Below are 6,459 nucleotides of genomic sequence, written 5' to 3'. Positions count from 1 at the left end.
GATGTTAGCCTTCTAAATGAGAATTGTTTTTCACATAAAAGTTCTACCCAGTCAGTGACCACACCCACGTAAGCACAGACATTATGTCAACGTCATGGAACGCCCTTTCTTCCGGAGTGCATAAAACCCCTCGTGAAGAATTAACATATCAGACGGACGGCGTTGAACCAGACGTCACGGACGGTTAGACTCGACCAGTCCAGGAAAACGTGGAGCGTGGCAGCACGTTGAAATGGTAGGAATTTAAATCTCTAGAGACCAGTACATTGCCAGGGTGCTACAGGCGTGTAAAATGGTTCTAGCTGTACCCTGAATAATCAACCATTGGGACCTGTAGACGGACGGTAAGCCAGACGTGTAAAATGAGAATTCCTTTGTCTCTCCCTTTCCCTCTCCGTTGAATCCGCCATTTTGTGTAACAACCCGTCATGCCGGTTTAGTCCACTAGGGACCTTACATTGTGTTAGTAACCAATAGCTATACCGTGCGTGTGTTTATGCATTTCTGTATTATTTAGTTAGTTAGTAAATAAATAATTAAGCCAATTTGTACATCGCTATTTCAGCATTTATGCTAGAGTTCATGCAGATATCCAAGAATTTTTACACATTCAGAATGAGACTGATAAGGTCAATTAGAATGAACGAATTGACTGTGACTGATGTAAGATATATTTATATCTTTGGAGTTTAGTCGAGAGATAGTCACGACATGACACATTGGATGGCCAATCATCATGGTCAAGTCATATCGGCAACGTTGATGTAAAGATGGGGAGAGGTATGTTTGATATGAAGATACGTTCTGCGCTTTTGACACACAAAATCAACTGTACTAGTTGTTCAGACTCTGGTCTTGTCCCGTCTTGATTACTGTCTGGTAATATCATCGAGTGCAGCAAAGGAAGACTCAAAAACAGGCTCAAAACAGAGCAGGACGCCTTGTCCTTAACTGCACATACAGACTAACATCAACCCTCCTGGTTGAGGGTTGACGAAAGATGAATTGCTTTTTGCCTTCTAGTTTTCGCGAGAAATATTACTGTGATGAAATAATCTGCATAATCAAATGACATTCTGCTCAGACATTCATTCATACAAGGCATGCCACCGGGTGTCTCGTCACAGTGCCGAAGTCCAAAACGAAGTCAAGGCAACGCACCTAATTATACAGAGCCACGATTGCATGGAACTCCCTTCCATCTCCTGTTACTCAAGCAAACAGCAAAATGACCTTTAAACAACGGATGAAACAACATCTCGTGGAACGACGGGGACTGTGAGGGGACACACAAACACACGCAGATGCAGACACTCTAACGCAGACACTCTAGCGCAGACACTCTAACGCAGACACTCTAGCGCAGACACTCTAGCGCAGACACTCTAGCGCAGACACTCTAGCGCAGACACTCTAACGCAGACACTCTAACGCAGACACTCTAGCGCAGACACTCTAACGCAGACACTCTAGCGCAGACACTCTAGCGCAGACACTCTAGCGCAGACACTCTAGCGCAGACACTCTAACGCAGACACTCTAGCGCAGACACTCTAACGCAGACACTCTAACGCAGACACTCTAACGCAGACACTCTAGCGCAGACACTCTAACGCAGACACTCTAGCGCAGACACTCTAACGCAGACACTCTAACGCAGACACTCTAACGCAGACACTCTAAGCGCAGACACTCTAACGACAGCAGACACACTCTAACGCAGACACTCTAACGCAGACACTCTAGCGCAGACACTAACGCAGACACTCTAACGCAGACACTCTAGCGCAGACACTCTAACGCAGACACTCTAACGCAGACACTCTAGCGCAGACACTAACGCAGACACTCTAACGCAGACACTCTAGCGCAGACACTCTCTAACGCAGACACTCTAACGCAGACACTCTAGCGCAGACACTAACGCAGACACTCTAACGCAGACACTCTAGCGCAGACACTCTAACGCAGACACTCTAACGCAGACACTCTAGCGCAGACACTAACGCAGACACTCTAGCGCAGACACTCTAACGCAGACACTCTAACGCAGACACTCTAACGCAGACACTCTAGCGCAGACACTAACGCAGACACTAACACAGACACTCTAGCGCAGACACTCTAACGCAGACACTCTAACGCAGACACTCTAGCGCAGACACTAACGCAGACACTCTAACGCAGACACTCTAACGCAGACACTCTAGCGCAGACACTAACGCAGACACTCTAGCGCAGACACTCTAACGCAGACACTCTAACGCAGACACTCTAGCGCAGACACTCTAGCGCAGACACTAACGCAGACACTCTAACGCAGACACTCTAGCGCAGACACTAACGCAGACACTCTAGCGCAGACACTCTAGCGCAGACACTCTAGCGCAGACACTCTAGCGCAGACACTCTAACGCAGACACTCTAACGCAGACACTCTAGCGCAGACACTCTAACGCAGACACTCTAGCGCAGACACTCTAACGCAGACACTCTAGCGCAGACACTCTAACGCAGACACTCTAACGCAGACACTCTAGCGCAGACACTCTAACGCAGACACTCTAACGCAGACACTCTAACGCAGACACTCTAGCGCAGACACTCTAACGCAGACACTCTAGCGCAGACACTCTAGCGCAGACACTCTAACGCAGACACTCTAACGCAGACACTCTAACGCAGACACTCTAACGCAGACACTCTAACGCAGACACTCTAACGCAGACACTCTAGCGCAGACACTCTAACGCAGACACTCTAACGCAGACACTCTAGCGCAGACACTCTAACGCAGACACTCTAACGCAGACACTCTAGCGCAGACACTCTAACGCAGACACTCTAACGCAGACACTCTAGCGCAGACACTCTAACGCAGACACTCTAACGCAGACACTCTAGCGCAGACACTAACGCAGACACTCTAACGCAGACACTCTAGCGCAGACACTCTAACGCAGACACTCTAACGCAGACACTCTAGCGCAGACACTCTAGCGCAGACACTCTAGCGCAGACACTCTAACGCAGACACTCTAACGCAGACACTCTAACGCAGACACTCTAGCGCAGACACTAACGCAGACACTAACACAGACACTCTAGCGCAGACACTAACGCAGACACTCTAACGCAGACACTCTAGCGCAGACACTCTAGCGCAGACACTCTAACGCAGACACTCTAACGCAGACACTCTAACGCAGACACTCTAGCGCAGACACTCTAACGCAGACACTCTAGCGCAGACACTCTAACGCAGACACTCTAACGCAGACACTCTAGCGCAGACACTCTAGCGCAGACACTCTAACGCAGACACTCTAACGCAGACACTCTAGCGCAGACACTCTAGCGCAGACACTCTAGCGCAGACACTCTAGCGCAGACACTCTAACGCAGACACTCTAACGCAGACACTCTAACGCAGACACTCTAGCGCAGACACTCTAACGCAGACACTCTAACGCAGACACTCTAGCGCAGACACTAACGCAGACACTCTAACGCAGACACTCTAACGCAGACACTCTAGCGCAGACACTAACGCAGACACTCTAGCGCAGACACTCTAACGCAGACACTCTAACGCAGACACTCTAACGCAGACACTCTAGCGCAGACACTAACGCAGACACTCTAGCGCAGACACTCTAGCGCAGACACTCTAACGCAGACACTCTAACGCAGACACTCTAACGCAGACACTCTAGCGCAGACACTCTAGCGCAGACACTCTAGCGCAGACACTCTAACGCAGACACTCTAACGCAGACACTCTAACGCAGACACTCTAACGCAGACACTCTAACGCAGACACTCTAATTTGTTGTTGTTGTATTGTTTGCACATCGTTGTGTGTGTCTATGACTTTCCTTGTTTTATCAATAACCAGGTTTCCATCAAACCTTTTTATGCGAGTGACGTCATGACAGGCCCGGTGTGAACTTTCCAAATGTCGACTAAACAAAATACGCCAGACAAGGTGAACTTTTTCTGTCGGTAAAATGAATTATGCGAGAGAAGTCGGTGGAAATGCTTTTGTACGCAAATATTGATATAATAACCGTCGTAGCGAAGAGTCACCCGATGACATGTTGTGTGGTCATCGGACTACGACTTGTCGAGCATGCAGTTTACGAAGTTCCAGAGGAAATAAATGAGAAGGGACTTCAAAGGGTGGTGAAGGTGATGAGCTTGATGCTACTTTGCAATAAATATCCCGGGTCTTATTCTAGTGATATGATGATCGATGCTTGGCTGCCATTTTGAAAAATGTCAAATAATCTTGCTCTTTTGTCCATGTAATCTCATCATGCAGGCTATACATGCACTCTAGTCAACAGTGTGCAGATAGCGTTGTTGGCTAGAGGGCACTTGCCAACACCAGAGTGGGCACACTCGCTGAATAATGCCAAGAAATGTGTGAGAAAATCTTATGTAACTGGCATGCTCATTTGTTTAAAATAACCATAAAACACACTTGCACTGGTTGTTTTTGCATCCATGTTTGGCGATGTTCTATTATTACCTTGTGCGTATGAACATTAGGTGTTAATGTAAAGCGTTGCCGACTGAGATAAGAAGTTCATCAGATGTGTCGTCAGTGTTGAATTGGTGTAATTACTTACAAGATCGTAGAAACGCAGACCTTCTTTAATGACCTCTTTTGACATTACATCATGTCTACGCACAACTGAGGTGGCTTGTGTAGGAACCCAACTATACAACCTCCCAGCCTTCAAAATCCCACCAAACCCCTTTGATGGATCTCATTGGTTAAAGCATCTGACACAACTCTCAGTAGTAGCCAGTGAAATGGACGGCTGGACATAGTTATAACTGAAATATGCCAGCCAGTCCCTACTCCCTATAGCGGCCATTGGGACTTGTCCCCAAAGACAATAGTGATGGCACTGACGCGATTGGTGGCCATTAGTCTTCATCAGACTGTTTTGTGTGTGCGGAGAGGCGTGAGGTAGTGTAGTCAGCCACTCTGTCTCAATGAGCCCTGGGGGTCGACGGGTCATAGTGGTGCCTGGCACTGCCCATCTGGACTGGCTTTGGCAATGCCTTCTGTAGCACAGTTGGTAGAGCATGGCGCTTGTAACGCCAGGGTAGTGGGTTCGATTCCCGGGACCACCCATACGTAGAATGTATGCACACATGACTGTAAGTCGCTTTGGATAAAAGCGTCTGCTAAATGGCATATTCATATTCATATTCAGTTGGGATCCGGGTGTGGTTGGGAGTTGGGAGGGGGAGTCAGTGTTTCAGTTGGTGTGTATTGTGCAGTATGCATGTAGGGGAAATGTGTACTGTTAGACTGTTTTAGGGTCATGCTAAAGTGTGTGCCGAGTGACGCAGCGGTCTAAGGCACTGCATCTCAGTGCTGGAGGTGTCACTACAGACCCTGGTTCGATTTCAGGTTGTATCACAACCGGTAGTAATTGGGAGTCCCATAGGGTGGCTCACAATTGGCCTAGCGTCATTAGGGTCTGGTGGTGGTAGGCCGTTATTGTAAATAAGAATTTGTCCTTAACTGGCTTGCCTAGTTAAATAGAAATTAGACAGCTTCACTCACAATTTCAGCACTACAGTGCTGTACCTATACTCTTACAGAACATGGGAGTTCAGAAAGTAATCACAAGTTTGCTAACAAGATAATTTGCTATATTAGTGGCTTAATCAAAGTCGTTGGGAAGCTAATCACGGTCATTATGGTGATTATTGATCCATCTAAGTCGGTGCTGTGGTCTCTAGATCGCTGATTAGAGCTAAAGTCTATAATAATGGCCTTGATTGGGAGAGCCTTTGAAAGAAACCTTGAGCGGGCTAGTTCCTCATATAAGGATAAGGGGTCCAAAAATACAAACACTATTCACATAAAAGGGGAAAGAACTGGCCTGTCTTTAGAGGGGGAGAAGGAGGTGGGAAAGAGGGAGAAAGAGAGAGAGAGCCAGGAATTGTGAGAGAGAAAGGAAGAATGACAGAGGGAGGAGGCAGTGTACTGTTTGCTGAAAGTAAGAGAGGAGAGGAGGGGTACTTATTCGAGGTCTTTTATTTCTAGACTTCTCATCCTTAGGCCTATTGCTCCCCTCTGTGGTGTCATGATGCTATCCGAGGACCCAGAGGACCTAATTTAGTCAGGCAGGAGAAAAGGCCAGCTCAGCAGAAAATGGGGTCCTGATTTCCCTCGGGCTCTGGAGAGACCACCCTGGGAGACGGCAGTCTCGCTCTCAGTCTTGGGTTCTCTCTGTCTCTCTCTCTCTCTCTTTTACAGGAGCTGCTCTCAGCGCTGGTTGGGCCTCTGTTGTCCTGTTCTTTATATATCTCTTTCATTCCCTCTCTACCTCCCTGCCTCCCTCCTCTCTCTCTCTCTTTCTCTCTCTCTATCTCTTTCTAAACAAACCCACCTCTCTTCCTAATACCATTTATCTCCCCCCATCAAAACCA

Source organism: Oncorhynchus keta, chromosome 32 (genome assembly GCF_023373465.1).
Source record: "Oncorhynchus keta strain PuntledgeMale-10-30-2019 chromosome 32, Oket_V2, whole genome shotgun sequence".
NCBI lineage: Eukaryota > Metazoa > Chordata > Actinopteri > Salmoniformes > Salmonidae > Oncorhynchus > Oncorhynchus keta.
This window is presented reverse-complemented; position numbering follows the sequence as displayed.